This window comes from Desmodus rotundus, chromosome 5, assembly GCF_022682495.2.
Source record: "Desmodus rotundus isolate HL8 chromosome 5, HLdesRot8A.1, whole genome shotgun sequence".
In the NCBI taxonomy this organism is placed as follows: domain Eukaryota; kingdom Metazoa; phylum Chordata; class Mammalia; order Chiroptera; family Phyllostomidae; genus Desmodus; species Desmodus rotundus.
This window is the reverse complement of record NC_071391.1, coordinates 127,033,190-127,051,251: the sequence shown is the minus strand read 5'-3', so window position 1 is coordinate 127,051,251 and position 18,062 is coordinate 127,033,190.

Genomic DNA, 18,062 nt, shown 5'->3' with positions numbered 1-18,062 from the left:
TGCTTTGCATTTGGAATTGTGCAAATATTGGGTGTTAGGATAAATTATATCACTGGTGACCACTTATAGAAATCAAAAACAAACTATGAACAAGCCCACACAGTTCTGGTCTCCTTTCAACCATTCACTCATTCAATAAATATTTAATGAATGTCTACTCTAAGCGAAGCATGATTCTAATCACCGGAAATACAGTGGCAAATAACCAGACAAAATTCCGCCCTCGTGGAGTTTACATTCAAGTAGAAGTTACAGAGGACGTATAAGCTAAATAAGTCAAATGTATGGAATGCTAGATACAAATTAATGACAAAACACAAATTAGGGAAGCAAGATATGATGTGAAATGTCAGGGGATAACTAAAGTCCTCCCTGAAAAGGTGACTTTTGACTAAAGACAGGAAGAAAGTGGAAAGTGAGACATGTGGATGTTGAGGGAAGGGTGTTCCAGGCAGAGGGAACAGCAAGTGCAAAGGCCTTCAGGCTAGGCTGAGCTTGTTGTGTTCTAGAAAAATAAGGTCAGTGTGGCTGGAGCAGAGAAAAGGGGGTGAGGGAAAATAGTAAAGGACAAGGACAAAAGAAAATACAGGCAGCCAGATCATTTTGATTTCTTTACTTACAAAAAGGTGAAGGTGAGGTGGTAGAAAAATATCTGAAAGTTTTTAGTCAGTATTAACTGAGCCTATGGGTATAGATCTCCTAGACTAGTACTGAACACTCAGAGATCTCAAATTCCAGTCACTTTTCATTTCTGTAAGAGCTGTTCCACCTCCTCCTCCTCCTCCTGCTCTGCCCTCATCTGACTGGTGTCCCCAGCCCCACCCCCACTTTCACCCTCCACATCATCTCTCCACCTTCCCCATAGCAAAGTGCCTCGCCTACAGGCCTGTCACTTCCTGAGGGATATGATAAATGGTTCACACCACAGTGATAATAATCTCTTAAATTTCAATGGGCTTTACACACTCTTGAAGACTTTTACTCGCCCTGGCTCATTAGATCCTTAAAATATTCCTGAGAGGTAGAAGGATTCTCTTGTTATAAGGGAAGAAATCACATTTAGAGGTTAAGTGTCCTATCTAGGGTTATGCAGTAAACAGAAGGCATAGCAAGGTTAGAATTTAAGTCACCCACCCTGCCCTTCCTAGAGGTACACAGAAGTGGCAACACTGGAAACACCAGTCTTAGCCTGAACGAGGGGCAGCGGCCCATATCGGACACCTCTAGCAGCGGGAGGGCCCAGCAGCTAACCAGCTGCTGCGTGCTCGCAGAGCTAGTGCTCACTGGTCCCACAGAAGCCCTGATGGTATGATGTGAATCAGACGGACACGAAAAATGGAGTCACAAAGCGCAGCGCAGCGCAGCACTCAGGTGAGCAGGAACTGTACTAATTCCCTGTAACACCATTTCTCCTCCTGACCCTAAACACAAGGCCACCTGACTGGCATGCAGCTGAGCTCAGCAAAAGGCAGAGCGAGAAAAAAGTCCGTGAAGTGCACTCTAACCCAGCAGAGCCCTAACTCACTGGCAAAATTTGGCTATGGGCCAAGGTAGTTAAGAAGGAGTTTGAACACCTCTAAGGTATTTCCTCAAGAAGGGCATAACCTTTAAGTGCATTTTTGATCATCCCTATAAGAGCCCATTTGTATGAAAAGTGACCTGAGCTCTTTTCCTGCCATAATGAATCATTTCACAAATGAAACAATATGAGGACAGCAGTGCCCTTAGACCCTGCCCAACACCCTGCTGCAGCGGCCCGCTCTGGCCATGCCCCACCCACATCTAAGGAGCCCAGCAGCCCACAGGGCCCAGGAGACAGGACTGCCCAAGCCTGCACTGAACATGCCGATACTTGTGGCCCCAAAATCTCTGCCAAAATACTCAGGGCCTGCCTTGTCCTCCCTGCAGTGAGCCATACCCCCAGTGTGCATACCACAGGCCTGGGGATCACTGTTTGCAGGGTGCTGATGGAGCCAGAGGTGTAGGCCGCATGCATGCTGGATGGAATCAGGATGGGAAGAGAAGGGAAGGGAGGAGCTGTGGGCCAGCACCTCCACTCACACCCTGCCCTGAGACCTGCAGATACTAATGATGGTCTTCATGGAAGAGTAAAGTTGAATTGGTGCCCTCCCATCCCCACTACTGGGAAAACTATTCAGAGCTTTCAAGGTGGATTTTTCTCCCCTAGATGAGGTGCTTTTATTTTTAGACCAATCAAACATATTTAATATAAACACCTTCCAATATACAAACTGCAATCACAAGAGCATCCACAAAGCAGTGAGGGGATGGGGTGCAGTAGGGAGCATGGCAGGGGGGAGGAAGGCTTTCAGGGTCCCTACTGCTTCTCCTGCCCACTATCACTCTGTGGCCTGTGAGAGCATGATGTCTTGCATCTCTGAGGGCCAATCAAGGCAGCCAGAGGCAGAGGGACCCTGATGCCGACACTGAGACAAACACCATAGCAAGTCCCCACAGCATGCCATCCCCCCACAGCACGCCATCCCCCCACAGCACGTCATCCCCCACAGTGTGCCATCCCCCCACAGCAAGCCATCCCCCCACAACGTGCCATCCCCCCACAACGTGCCATCCCCACAGCGTGCCATCCCCCACAATGTGCCATCTCCCCACAGCGTGCCATCCCCCACAGCGTGCCATCTCCCCACAGTGTGCCATCCCCCCACAGCTGCCATCCCCCCACAGCGTGACATCCCCCACAGTGTGCCATCCCCACAGTGTGCCATCCCCACAGTGTGCCATCTCCCCACCGTGGCAGCCTCCAGGTAAAGCCAGACATGGTAGGGAGGAAACAGGAAGGCAGTTGTGGCTCAGAGAGTCAACCATCATTTCTCAGCATCCTTCTCATCACACCTTTGGGAACAGAGTTTTCCAGATGCTATTGAGTTGAAAGGACCTAAAAATCATCCCATTCCTTTACAGCTCTCAGGCCGGTATTGCCACCTTCATTTGGGACACACCCATGTGCACCCTGCTCTGCCCTTCAGAGAGTTCCACCATATTTAGTAACACCCCTGGCATAATAAGGGCATTTGTTAAAACCTCTGTCTCCATCTGCTTCCCCAGTGCTGCACCTTCCTGGTGACTCCGGCATCTTCATGGATCCCCCAGCCTGGACCTTAGCCTCATAGTTCTCTAATTTACTCATCCCCAGTGCTATTCACCTCCATGGACTTTGATAACATGTAACCACAGTCCTGATCTTTAATCTCCAGAAATAGTCCCTGTCCCTCAGAAGTTTTCCCCTAAAACTCTGCTCCCTGATCCCCTCACTATCCTTCTACCTTTCTCAATCAAACCTTTTCTCCTGGAACCTACCTGTCTTTCAGGCTGCTGTGCCTTTGCACTTGCTGTGCTCCCATCTAGAGAACCCCCCCTACACTGACTGCCTAATAAGCCCAGCTCATCTACAAAAACTCAGCTCAAACATCACGTTTTTATTTAATGTACATCGATTAAGCACCTACTTGGGAGCAAGTGCTGTGCTAAGCAACAGGATTACAACAATGAGTACAACGTCTTCCTTTCCCTGTAGAGACCAGCTCAGGAAACAGACGGGGGAACATATAATTCCAACTGTGCAGGAACTCCTCACGACTAGACCTGCCTACAAGAAATGCTAAAGGGCATTCTTCAACAGGAAATAAGAATATGCTCATTAACATCGTAAAAACATGTGACTGTATGTGTGTAAAACTCACTGGCTAGTGTAAGTACATAGCCAAAGTCAGGCTGGCTAGTATTGCAATGGTGGTGCATAGTTTACTTAAAATCAGTTTAAACAAATGTATTAGAAAGAGCTGCAAATCCACGGTGACAGAGATGATCTGACTTTGGGAGGCGGGCTCACAATGCAATGTACATGTCATGTATCGTGAAAATGTGAGCTTGAAACCTACATGATCTTATCAACCAATACAAAATAAAAATAAAATAAAAAATAACTACAATAATTTTTATTGGATACACAATATAAAATGCTGTATTTTTTGGACTATAAGATGCACGTTCCCCCCCAAATTTGGGAGGAAAATGGGGGTGCATCTTATAGTCCGAATGTAACTTACATTTACATTGGTGAAAGATTATGTTATTTATGTTATTAAATATTTGACCACATTTTTTGCTTCAAAATTTTTTCCCTATTTTCTTCCTCTAAAACCTAGGTGCATAAATAAATAAATTTTTTTTTTAAAACCTAGGTGCGTCTTATGGTCTGAAAAATACAGTATATACATTGTAGCATCGATAGCCTAAAATGTGAGGACAAACGTATAATGTTTCTATATGCTAGGGAAGTTAGGTCGTTATCAGCTTTAAATAAGATGTGACAAAAATAAGCTATTTTATGTAACCTCGTGGTGACCACAGAGGAAAAACCTGCGGCAGATACACAGTAGACGAGACGCAGGACTCAGTGCGCCCCCCCACAGGAGTCACCGAATTGCAAAGGAAGGCAGCGAGATTGACAGGAGACAAAGGCTCCACCAAACAGTGAGAAAATGATGAACAAAGTCGCCACACTACGTCCTTACTATCAATAATTGCTTTAAACATAAATAAATTAAATTCTCCAATCAAAAGATATAGAAGGGCTCAATGGATTTTTTTTAAGCCCAAAAAACAGGATCCAACAATATGCTGCTCACAAGAGACTCACTTTAACTTTGAGGACACACCCAGGCTGAGAGTAAAGGGATGGGAAGACAGTATTTCAAGTAAATGGCAATCATAGGAACGCAGAAGTAACTGTACACTAAGCTGAAAATGGTCAAAAGAGACAAAGGCGGCCGCTTTGTAATGATAAAGGGTCAATCCTTCAAGAAGATACTGCAGCTGCAAGTATTTATGCACCTTACATCATAGCGCCTACATCATAGCGCCTGCATATACGAAGCACATGCTAACAGCACATCACTCTCAATACATGCATCTGACAAGGGGTTCGTATCCAGAACACATAAAGAACTCCTACAAATGAACAATAAGAAGATAAACAATACAACAAAGAAGAGGAAGACAAACGCATTTACCATAAGCCCTAGCAACATCTAGATATTTCTACAAGAGATTGTATTAAACACATCACAAAAAGACATGTACATAGAAGCCTTATCTGTAAAACCAAGAGCATTTCCACATGCAAATTTACATCAAAAGGTAAATGGATAAACAAATGTCGGTATATTTAAACAATGGAATATTACTCAGCCATTGATAGAGTAAACTGCTGATACATATAACACACTGATGAGTCTCAAAAGTATCGCATAAAGTATATGAAGATACAAAGGACTAAATACTGTATCACTCCATTTACATAAAGTTCAAGAATAGGTAAAAGTACTGTGTGGTGATGTATGCCCAAAAGCGGTTGTCTTGGGGTAAGGTTTTGCCGGGAAAGGGGACTCTGAACAGAGATGGAAGCAGTCTATGTTTTGTGTGGTGGTTACACAGATGTAAACCGTTATCGAACCTGGCAAACTGAGCGCCTAAGACCTGTGCTTTTTACTGCACATTATACCTCAATTTTCTGACAATCCACAAAAGAAGTATGGTTGTGTTCCTTTAGTAATGATTAGAATATACAGTAGAGGAGAAAGGAAAACCCTCATAATAGTAAAATGCATAGAAACGATCATTTTCAAAAGTTCAAGATTTTCACAAAGAAAATTATAAAGCAGAGAAGACCTAAATGAAGATTGAGTATGTTCAACAATGTGAACTTTCAGTATCTTAAAGCTATCATTCACCTCCAAGTGAGAGTATAATCAATGTGGTTTCAGTAACATTCCCAACTTTACTTCACAGGTAGGGATTTATGAAACCTTGGAAATCTATTTGGCTATATGAAAACAAGTAAAGATCCCTATATCATAAAACTTCAAGTTTTTACTTCTAGGAATATGTTCCAAGGAAAAGACTCACTAATGCACAAAGACAGTAGAAGAATGATCATTGAACCATTCTTTAAGAAACACCAATAAACACATAAGTTGCTTTTAATTACTTCTGATGCTGAATTTTTTCTTTATAGTTGAAGAAATGGTCTGTATAGGGTTGTTTCTTTGAAATTTAATGATAAATCCTTTGCGGCCTAATATCATGGCAAATTTTTTAAAGTCATCATTTTTACTCAAAATAATGTGCATTCTCTGTTTATTTGTTACTTACTTACCTTTCTTCCTGGAAATAATTGCTTCCTCCCCAAGTCATTTCACTTCTAGCTGGAATCCAACCTCTGGGAATTCTTCCAAAGTGAAGCCTTGGTAGTAATTACTGTGAGATACTGTATGCCCCGAAATATCTGTGTTCCAACCTCACATTTAAATAATAGTTTTGCTCATTATAAAATTCTAGTTTCACTGTCTTTTCTTCAACACTCTGAAGACATTGATTCACTGCTCTCCCATACCAAGTATGACTGTTAATTATCCATGAGTTTATGAAGTATGTAAGTACAACCATATAATGTATGATTATAATCTGATATTCTTGTTCCTTCTGGGTAATATGCTTTTTATCTTTAAAATCTTTTAAAATTTTCTCTTTTTCCCAGTCATCCTTTCATGTCACTGAGGAACGTCTCTGTGTGAGGTCGCGTCTCCCACTCAGCGCACTCTCTGTCTCCGGTTTCAGGTCTTTTCTTCTGTGCTTCTGTTGAGGGAATTTTGTCCTTCTGCTTCAGTCCTCCACACCTCTCAGCTCTCCATCTCTTCATCCTTTTCCAACGCCTTCTGAGAAAATTCCTGTTCCGGGACTTCAGTCTAGTGCGTTCCTAGGCTGGATCCATTCTCACGTGCAGTCCATCCTCTGCGTTCTTTACTTCAACAATTATATTTAGGTTCTGACATTCCCAGGTGGTTTTGCTTCCTATTGGTTTCTCCCTGCTTTATATTCTCCTTTACCTTTAAGGATAATTACAATGTCTATGTGCTAAATTATTCATTCTGTTTCCTCTGGTTTAGTTTATTAATTTTGTTAAGTATCTTTCATAGAACTTTTACTCTTCACACATCTCTCCATTTTTTCTTGTTAGCTCAGTTTTATTCCCTTAGGACTACCACCTGTTCTGCAAATAACGTCTACCTGGGAGAGATGCGGAAACTTAGGCTGTGCTTGTTCTCCGAGTGAGTTAAAGAAGGATGGTCTTAGAGAGAAAGTCTCCAAGGTTCCAGTCTGAATTCACCCATGCCCTGATCATCACCTCCACCACGCATTCTCCTGGCCTCAGGGACCACTTCATCACCTCCTCTCTGGGCATCTTCTCCCAAGTATAGACAGCTCTGGCACAATGACTCACCCACTGCACTTCTCCCAAGTATAGACAGCTCTGGCACAATGACTCACCCACTGCACGCAAGGAGAAGGCAGGATAAGGGAACGATCAGAGGGCATACAGCTGATGTGCCTACTGGCTTCTCACTTTGGCTCTGGAGCTGCCCTCACACTACCCTGCTGCTGCCACATTTGCCTGGCTCTGCTGCTTGCCTACCCACAAGGGCAGGCAGTGGGTCACCAGAGTAACACAGGAAGAGAAAGGACACATTAGAAATCTGCCAGTCAATCCATTGGGTGGTCCTTGCCTTCTTCCTCTCCCATCCCTCATTTCTCCCCAGGGTTCTCGCACTTTTCACCTTAGTTAATGAAAATAATTGAGATCCAACAATCTTTATTTCCCTGTGACATCTCCATTGTTAGGTTCAGAGAAGAAGAGAACACCATGCAAAGACAGACCCATGTGGGACTCCAGGTATATTAAGATTATATAATAAAAACTTCATTAAGAGAATTTGTTTTAAACATATACTGTAAGACAAGGATATTTATGACCGAGTGTAGAACTGGATTACATGTCAGCTCCTAGTTCAGGCTACACAGCTTTTCTGACCATCCTCAAAAGAAGAGAAAATTTCAGAGTAGGTTTAATTTAATCAAAGCTCACCAGGAGCACCGGAGAGAGAATGTTTGACTGCTTTCTACAATTGCTCAAACGCAATAACTCCTGAAATGACTGAATAAACTAGCGCAGAAATATATCCCACAGGACATGGTACCTGCCCTCATCTAATTCACTTTTTCTCTTAATATATCTTTTCAAACTTCCATGGCTCTCTCTCTGTTCCTTTCCCTGATATCGAATCTTCTAGTTTTATTTATTCTGTTCCAATAAAAAGGTGTGGACAATGGCTAGAATAAAGAGTTGCCAGTGGGTTCTCATATGAAAAGGGCCACAATTCAGTTCCTTCAGAGAATTCTGGGTAAACACCAATTACTCAGAGATGAAGCAAGACACTCTTCATGGGTCAATTGTGGAAATCCTGGATTACAGAGGACAGAACCCAGTTCCTTTTTTCTGCCAAAGGCAATTCAGCATTTGCACAGTCTCCTACAGAAAGCTGAGGAAAGCAGCTGTGACTTGAGCCTCCTGGAAATTTGTCTGCTGGAGACATTATTTTCTTCTAATGAAACAGTATCAGTTTAAAACCCAAGTCACTTCTGGATCAGTGCCTAAAGTGTTCCTCATATAAGGCCCTATGGCTAAGCACGGAGTAACAAGGCTGTCATTATTACATTAATGATGAGATTGATAATAAATCTTTAAATATATTGAATATCACAAGACTGTTCCCAAGCCCCTCAACTGTAAAGCAGGAACACAAAACCATCATCATCATCATCACAGGTTATGAGGATTCAAGATAACTGAGGATGTCTTGATCAAACGATAATAATAATTCCCAGATATAATGAGCATTTTTTATTTCTCCTCCTTTCTATGGTTCTGAACCTAAGTAGACCCATATGCAGACACACACCCCCACCCCCACACACCACACCCCATCACACCACAATACCATTATAGAACTTTCCCCCTTGCAGCCTTTACCTCTATCCCCTGCCTGCCCCCAACCTGTGGCAAAAACTCATGCCCATGGTTCTCCCAATGAAAGAAACATCTACAAGCCTCCACCCACCTGATCAAGTAACAAAGTTAAAAAGTAGACAATGAGCAACAAAGATTCTTTAATCCCTTACTTATTCTCCTTTCAGAGATGCTAAAGCTCAATCTTTTTTTTTCTTTTTTCTTTTTCTTTTTTTTTTTTTTTTGCTTCACTGGTAAAACAGAAGGTCTTAGGGAAAACTGGCCCAGTCTCAGACAAGTTAGGTATTAACATCTCCCATTTTACAGATGAAGCAACTGAGGCCCCAGAAGTTAAATGACTTGCCAAAAATATCACAAGCAAATGGCAACAGCTGACCTACGAATGAAGGGTTTATGCTTCCTAAAACAGCATTCCCATTCCCCACATTGCAGGTTTTTAGCCAGATGCTCGTGTATTCTCACTTCATCATAGTCTGCAGAGTTGGGCAAACACTGGTTTTCCTCAATTTGTATAACTTCAAATCTCATCAACCATTTTATTTCACAACCTCACAAAAGCTTCTCTGACTCACTGTGGTGGGTTTCAACTGCCTGTAATTGACTCTCTCCCACCCTTTGTTAGTGGGCAATTCACCAGGCCAGTGCAAGGTCACCATCTAGTGGTGAAAGCCATTAACTGCTGGCCGCTCAGCAATTCTTGACAGATTCTTCTCTGGGCCCCCTTTGCCCTCTTTCCACACTTACTTCCCACCCCGGCAGTTATTTCCAGCAAACTTCCAGAAACGATTTACAAAGGAAATAAGGAATTTCTAGTTACATAAAACCTAAAGTGATTTTTTTAGTTATGTTCTGGTTTAGGCACTTACTAAGTTGATACACTTAGACTCATATTTAGGTAACCATCTACCGTACTACCAGCAGATTGCCCATAGCAGCCTCGAGCTTGATCTGCAAGGAGACGTCAAGCAAATACTACATATGAACCACATGGCAGATCATTGCTGCAAGCACAACTTGAGGTCAGGGCTAGATCTGGCTTCACAAGAGAAGCTCTACAATCTCAGCAACTTCCTGAGAATCTCCCAGGTACTGAGAAGTGAGAAGAGCAGAAAGAGCTACTTCTTAAAAAAAAAAAAAAATGTACACATGGACAAAACCAAGGGGGAGGGTGGAGGTGGGGGAGGGAGGTGGGTTTGGCTGGGGTGGGGTGGAGGGGTGGGGAGAAAATGCAGACAACTGTAATTGAACAGCAATAAAAAAAAATGTTTAATTTAAAAAAAACAAAAAAATGTAGACTCTAAGTCTACTCTCAAACAAGTCTTTATTCAACATCTGCTATAGGCTTAAATAATAATATGAGATATGTTAAATAAGTATTAAACAGTCCTCTAGCAATCTTGCTTTCGCCCACAACTCTCAATGCCATAGAATCTGCTCTCTTAGTCAATAACAGTCTAATAACTAGGTATGGTGTTGGATAGGTATGAGATTTCTTGAGAATTATCACTCAGTTATATAAGGTCTAATCACTGGGGTGTACACCTAAAACTAATAATCGTGTGTCGATTGTAATTGAAAAATTAAAAAGGTTGAATTTTTTAAAAGAGTCTACAATCTTCATGTTAAAAAATCTTTTAATGCCAAATTCTATCCTTTTTTCCAGTCCTAAACATTATGAGCTTCTCTGCAGACATCAGCACCATTAACCGAGTGTTATCCCTAAGACGTTTCCTATTTTAATTCCTTCACCTGCACTGTCTTTATTGCCTGCCTACCTCTCTGACCACGCCTCCAGTGTTTAGTACCCACATGACTCTCAAGGTATGTAGTCCCCAGGCATTCAGCTTGGGGCTCCTTGTCTTTTCATTCTTTTCACTCAATCTTGACAATCTGTCACATTAGTGGCTTCAATTATCATATGCATCGTGATATATATGAGAGGGATGAGGTCTGTCCAGAAGGTGTCCAGCCATGTAATATGAAAAAGAGAGACATTTATTAAAGAAGATACAAGATACAAGAAGCATTGTACATAGGACAGTGATGCCTCAGTCCCCTTCAGAGTAGGCACCTTGGGACCTCACGCATTCCTCCCAATCATCATCAGCTGCCCCGTCGTATTTTCCTGAATCTCATCAATGGTCTGAAGTATCTTCCCTTTCAAAGGTGATTTCAGTTTTGAGAAAAACCAAAAGTCACGGAGCACCAAATCTGGGCTATAGCGGGGCTGAGTCACCTGGGTGATTTGATATTTCACCAAAAACTCTGCACAAGATGTGATGCATGAGTTGGGTTCATTGTGGTGATGAAGCTGCCAATCACCAGTTGCCCATAGCTGCAGCGTTCTGAGTCATTAAGCTGAATGCAAAATTTGATACAGATTCATTGCTCTAGACTCACTCAGGCATTTTGAATGTGACGGCCACACAGTACATATGCTCACTCAACATGCGTCTACCACCCCCACTGACGAGTACAGTGAAAGTGTCATTGTTCACGCGTGTGCATTCCAGTCCACTCTCCTTGGCTTCCAGGTTACATTGATGTCACTCAAACTGTTCCCGTTATATTAACAATGGCTGAACTTTTCCTGGACAGACCTCATAACATCCCCATCACTGACTTTTCTTCTAAGCTCTAGTTCCACATTTTCAACTGCCTAGTGGTTACCTGTCACTGGAATTTCAAACTCGACATGCCCACGTCAGAGATCAGCAACTTCCCCTCCAAACTCAACTGCTCTTTGTTCATCATGTCAGTCCAACAAGTTCCACACTTTGTTCCTGCTTTAACTCCTTTCTTCCCCAATGTACTCTCATCTAATCAGTCCCAGGGGCATCAGCTCTGTGTCTGCACTGGTCTCTCACCATCTCTTCCTCCCTCTTTCCCCAAGGCCATTACTCTGATTCAGGTCCTCATTCTCTTCCGCTCTGACCACATCGTTCAAATATTATTCATTCTCTGTATAATTTTTGAAAGCTTAATGTGCACCGGGCATTTACTAGGTACCAGGAATATAGCAGGGAACAAATGAGACAGCAGCCGTGCTCTGATGGGGGTTATATCTTATTGCAGGGAAAGAAAACAAAGACGAGGAATGATGAAAGGCATAAAGAGAAAGAATTCTCATGCCTGCCTCCTTGATTCAACAAAACAAGATCTCTATCATCACCTCAACCCTCTAGTTTTTTAGTTATTCTATTCTACCCTTTTAAGGGACATGTAATGAAACTCAAAAAAAATTCAAAGTTGTACATAGTTGATGAGAAAAAAGTGGGAAAGCAAAAGTATAACTTGTTTCACTAAACCTCTAACTCTTTCTTAACTTTAAAATTATTTTCATAAATTAAGAAACAACTTCTAAACTTCTGAGGATGAATAGAGTTAATTAGGCAAAAAATTGTACATGTGCCTTGCCATAGCAAAAGCTGTGAAAAAACTACCTTTTGTTACTAGGAGGCAAATTTGTAGTGTATGCCTGTTTCGATCATTTATCTGGAAAACTAAAAGTCTAAGTTATTTTTATTGTCCTTACTGAACTGATACTTATTGAGCCTAAGAATTGACAAGACTTGTTTGTTCATAATCTCAGTATTAATTGCTGAGTCTTAAATCTTTATATACTTGAGTGATTCATTCTCTCTCACTACACAAGCATTTATAGCATGCCCGCTATGTGCCACACGAGCCTGGTTTCTGGGGTAGAGCCATATGACATGGTAATTACCCTCAAGAAATCTGAAGACTGGCATGACAAGGATTTGTGAAACTGCAAGAGAGATGACAATTACAACAAAAACTCCCAGTTCTCTGGGAAGAAAATGGTTAGGAATCAAGCAAAACCCCACCAGAGACACTTGGACTGGGTGGTCTTGAGGGATGGCTGATTTCAGTGATGATGAAGATATTGTAGACAGAAGGAGAAAAGAGGCACCCAGAGCCGTGACACAGCAGGACATTCTTCACTCGGTCAACTGCCAATACGTGACAGCCCCACCGTTAGGTAAGTTATCAAACCTGAACAGAAATGCCAATATAGTGTCATACTGGTGTGAAATTGAGGTATTAGCCAGTTTCCAATGTCAGCTTGTTTGACAGGTGCTCAGGTGACCATATGTGGTATGAATAGACAAACACATGAATCTACTCCCAAAGCATAAATCACTGGTAACTTTTCAGCCAGACTCTGCCTTTAATCATTTCATAATTCCTCCAAGACCTTAAATTAATACACCATCAGTGTGCCCAGTTTTCGTAAGGCAACCATGAATTTATTTTTTAAAGAAACTTTAGCTCTGCCCACTGGTTTGTGTTATATAGCACTTTGCTGTTTATGTTGTTACCACAGCAACAGGTAGATAGTTGAACTTGGCACAGAACATGGGGTGATGCTAACATGTTGCTTTATGTAGTACTTCCTGGTACTGTTTCAACTGGAAGAGTTAAAGATAATGTAATGAGCCACTGCCCCCGAGGAGGAGGAATCAAAACAGAAGAAGAGGGAGTAGATAAGGAGCTAGGTTCCAAAAGGGTTCCATGGACCACATCCTGTGGCAAGAATTAATAGCTCTCACTAGAATAATAGCTCTCACTTTGCCTCACTCTGAGGCAAAGAGTGGGGTAAACATTGATAATAATGCCAATGTGAACTTGGCGTCCCAAAGAAGGGGAGGTTCTCAGGCTTTCCAACCTCACTGAACTAGGTCACTTTTTCACTGGAGGCTCAGGGACCTTCTGTGAAACAAGCATTGAGGAAATAATGAGTTAGATGATATTATAGTTTAAAAAAACTATATTAAGAACCTTAAGTGAATATTACTAAGTGAAAGAAGCCAACTTGTAAAGACCACCAGCTGTTTGATTCCAATCGTACGACATTCTACAAAAGGTAAAACAATCAGTGGTTTCCGGGGGCTAGAGAGCAATGAATAGGCAGAGCACAGAGGATTCTCGCAGCAGAGAGACAACTCTGTTGTGGCAGATGCGTGTCATCGCACATTTGTCCAAATGCACAGAACGTACACCACCACCCATGAACCTTAATGTAGTGATGGGCTTTGGATGAGGACGAAGCAGCAGCGTAGGTCCATCGACAGTGACAAGTGGACCGCTCTGATGGGGATGTTAACACCGTGGGCGGCTGTGCATGTGTGGGGTCACAGGGCGTATGGAAAATTCTCTGTACTTTCTGCCAAATTAAGCTGTGATACAGTTGCTCTAAAAAATAAAGTCCTTTTTAAAACCTGTATTATATTCTGTATAGGAAAACTACAAAATAAGAGGGACAGCCTCTCAATGAGCTGTGGCCCCAAGGTCCTGTCTCTGTGTATTGAAAACAGTGCCCCAGGTGAACAGTTGTTGACTGAGCCCTGTGCTAGTGAGGGAAACAGGAGAAGCAGAAATCTTGTTCCCAAGTCTGTGATCTGATTGGGGAAGGGGAAAATTAGATATAGCTATGAAACAATTAGAAAAGCATATTCGGCTAGTATTTGTTGGGTATAGCTCACGTGCCAGGCACAATAGGAGTAGGCTTAGGTATTTAGTAGTGAACTGTGGTCCTCTCCATGGAGCTGACAGTCTAGGTGGAGGGAAAAATCATAAATCGACTAAAACACAAGTCAAAATGCATATTATATAGCCTAACATAAGCAGCTATAGATTATAATCTGCTCTGGAAGGCTTTTCTGAGGTAGTGACATTTGAACTCACACACACTAGTCGGTTGAAAAGTCAGGGGAAGGGTGTTGTAGGCAGAGGAACTGAATGTGTAAGATCCCTGAGGTGGGAACAGCTTTCGGTTCCGGGAACTGAAGGGCACATTACGAAGAGGAGTGTGTGTGAGAAGGAAAGAGAGAACGGGGCAGCACCCAGTATGCAGGGCCTCGAAGACAGGTTAAGGAGTTTATCTTTTATCCCACGGAAAAAGGAGCCTTTGAAAACGGTTTTTGGCAGAGAAGGGTCCAAATGTGCTCAAAGAATTCACAGTACAGGGAGCTAGGAATCTCTCACTCCTCAGGTTTGCTGATCCAGTCACTGATTCAGTCTCTCGTAAAAAGGAAGTCCAGAGAAAAAGGGAACCACTTGGGTTGAAGCTTAAGTGTGATTTTGGTCAAAAACTCCAGCAGGCTGGTGTGGGGGTGCGGGTGCATTTATTAGGAAGCTTATCGCCAGCTGCAAGAAGCTCCTGCCTACAGGTCAGTGTCTGCGTGCGTGCGTGCGTGCGTGCGTGTGTGCGTGTGTGTGTGTGTGTGTGTGTGTGTGTGGCGGGGGAGGGGTGTAGGTTTTCCATTCACAGGGCCTGGTGTGAACCAGCAGGAGAGAAAGGTGCTGTGCGAGGGGGAAGGACAAACTGAAAGTCTCAGTAGTTCCCTAGCATCAGGGCACTGCGTCTCTGCCCAGTGTCTGGTACTATAACCCAGTTTTCTCTGAGAGAAGCAGCAGCATCACTAGTCACCAGCTAATGCCTTAGCCAGGAAATAATTAAGAGTCAGTTAAAAGCAACATGGGTCTCAAGAGAATGGAACTTGGACAGGGGAAAGAAACAGCGACAAGGTGGGACAGGCCTCCCCTCCTCTGCATCTTTTTCTTGCCAATGCTTCGCTAGGTCTCAGGAGGCTCAGTTCCATACCCAGCTGTTGCAGTCTGGCTGCATCACCTTAAGTCGGTCCCTGCACCTCTCTGAGCCTATCACATCATCACTCCAGTGAGAGTTGGACTACGTGCTCATGGAGGTCCTTTTTCATACTCAGTTTGATTCTCTTCACTGAAAGATGGTCTGTCCTTGACACTTCTCACAGCAGAAATGGGGCAGAGAGAGGGGAGGGGGCACAACAGAGAGGGGAATGGAAGGGTTCTGCATTTTAACAGCTGCTGAGTTCACATCAGCCTTGTTGCCTGTCTGTGTCACTCCCTGGCAACAAGCACCCGGCTTGTTAAAGAACAGCCCAGGGGCTCGGAGAGTGCCCAGAAGCGTTCTGCTGCATGCTCCATGCAGCCTGTTTCATTTTTCAATCTCCAAGCAAGTCCATGATGTGCGATCCTACCTAACACTACAAGGTGGGGAGAGCCACCGGCATTTCAGAGGGTGAGTTTAGAAGGTCTGCTTCCCGGGAGTCCCAGATGATAATCAAACACTGTCAGATAAGACTGCTTTTGAAAATATCTGGAGTTTAGGTTTTATAGATTAAAAAATACCCTATTTTATTAAGTTGTCTTTGAAATAGGTTTGCATTTTGACACATAATGTCCTCATACATTAAAAAACAGTCTATGAGGAGGATGTCAAGATAAAATTTGCTTTATAATGAGAAAGTTGCAACTGAGAGATTGGTACATGGGGATTCAAGATACTCTTCCTTTCAGTTTCACGCCTGTTCTTAAATTTTGCCTATTAAAGTTTGAAAAACAGAGTGAATTCAGAAACTAAAATGTACCCATATTGGATTTTCCAAATATATGTGCAAATCCCATGAACAGAACTAGACGGCTCAGTGGGTCAGGGACTGGTAAACTCTGGCCTGCTTCCTGTTTTTGTAAACCAAGTTCTATCGGAACGTAGACACACTTGGTTTTGTACGTATTGTCTACGGGTGTGTTTGGCAAATTGAGTCACTGCTACAGATCATTCGGCCTTTACAGAAAAAGTTCACCAGCCACCACTCTGCAGAGTCCAGTGTAAGTTACCTTTTCCTGGTGTGTCCCACGGACCACAAATACCTGGTTCGACCTCACCCCTCCTATCAAACCATGACACCAAATGTCCAGCAGGAACAGAAGAGCCAGTGAGGGCTGTCCAACAGAACTTCCTGTGATGACGGCCGTATTCTACACCCGCATGGACCCATGCAGCAGCTACTAGCCTCATGTTATTGTTGAGCATGTAAAATGTGGCTAGGGAAACTGGGAACTGAATGCTTAATTTTACTTATTTTAACTTAAATGTAAATAGCCACAGATGGATAGTGACTACCATAACAGACAGTACAGAGCTAGAATGTTGATGCCTTAGCCAGTGAAGGTGCTGATAGATGTTTATTAACAAGGCAGGTACACGCACGTGCATGTGTGCGTGCGCATGCGCGCACACGCACACACACACACACACACACACACACACACACCCTTGATCTCTAAGTTTGCCAAGTTCGCTGATTCGCTATGGTGTAAATCCTCTCACTATGGTAAGGTACAGACTACCAAATGCAGAATTGAGAAGAGACACCTGGGCTGGTTCTCACGGCCCAGTGCCTGCCAGCTCCAGCACACCAATGGCTAGCCAAGGTTTTGGGGGCTAAAGCATATGAGGTAGCAAAGAAGCTCAGAAAAGCCAGAGGTAAACAGAGATACCGGATTCATTTGTGGCTCTGAATTAAGGCAGGCAAAGAGAACAAGAGCCAAGAGCAAAATCGTCCAAAATACAGGGAGGACAACAAAGGCAGGCAGTGAGGCCTAAAAGGGCAGTGCAGGGAAATAAATTACTGCAGAATAGCCTCCTTGCAACTTAGCCTCATTTTCTTCAAGGAACATCTGTGTTGAGTAAGATTCCTTTCCCTGGGAAATAGGTCTGGGACAATTGGTGCCCAAGAAGACCAAAAACAGTGTCACCCACTTCTCAAATCTAGAATGCTTCAAGATTCAGAAGTTGAGTGTTGTCAACAGAAATCAGCCCAGCAGCAACCCTGCTTCAAACCTACTGCCATTAAAAGGGCCAGATCGCAGAGGGAAAGGAGCAGAGGTTAAGACTTACAAACATGCAGGCCTGCTAAAAAGCGACTCGTCACCAACTGAAAATTAAAGCAGAGATCTAGGCTGGCAAGGCCTGGACTCCCATTGCTCTTACTCCAAAGTCATGGAGCTTACAGACTTTTCTTCTTGGGCTGCATTTTCACAGAAGAAGCCACCTACTTGCCTTAGGCAGTGTTTTAAGATGGGGAAGATGGGAAGAGAAATTTAGCTGTTGGGCAGAGGACACAATGAGAGCTGGGGAGCAGAGAGGAGAAAGGGTAGGATGAGCTTGATGGAAGTGAAAAAGGGGAGGAGGGAAACCAGGGGACATGGAATACCACAAATAAGTCAAAACTAAACTAGATACAGGCAATTCTTCTTACCGCAGGAGACACTAAAGACCCAAGGCAACAGAAAAAGGTGAGAGGGG